The sequence below is a fragment of the Chrysochloris asiatica genome, unplaced genomic scaffold, assembly GCF_000296735.1.
Source record: "Chrysochloris asiatica unplaced genomic scaffold, ChrAsi1.0 scaffold00520, whole genome shotgun sequence".
Classification (NCBI taxonomy): Eukaryota; Metazoa; Chordata; class Mammalia; order Afrosoricida; family Chrysochloridae; genus Chrysochloris; species Chrysochloris asiatica.
The window spans coordinates 640748-640950 of record NW_006409038.1 but is presented as its reverse complement, the minus strand read 5'-3'; positions in this window follow the sequence as shown (position 1 = coordinate 640950).

Sequence of the window (203 nt, the reverse complement as noted above, 5' to 3'; positions counted from 1 at the left end):
GGCTTGAGTCAGGCACACCTTAGTCCTCAAGCTGACATCTTTGCTCTTCAACACTTTAAAAAGGTCTTGTGCAGCAGATTTGCCTAATGTAATACATCAGTTGATTTCTTGACTGCTGCTTCCATGAATATTGATGGTTGATTCAGGAAGAATGAAGTCCTTGACAACTTCAATCTCTTCTTCATTGGTAAGAATGTTGTTTA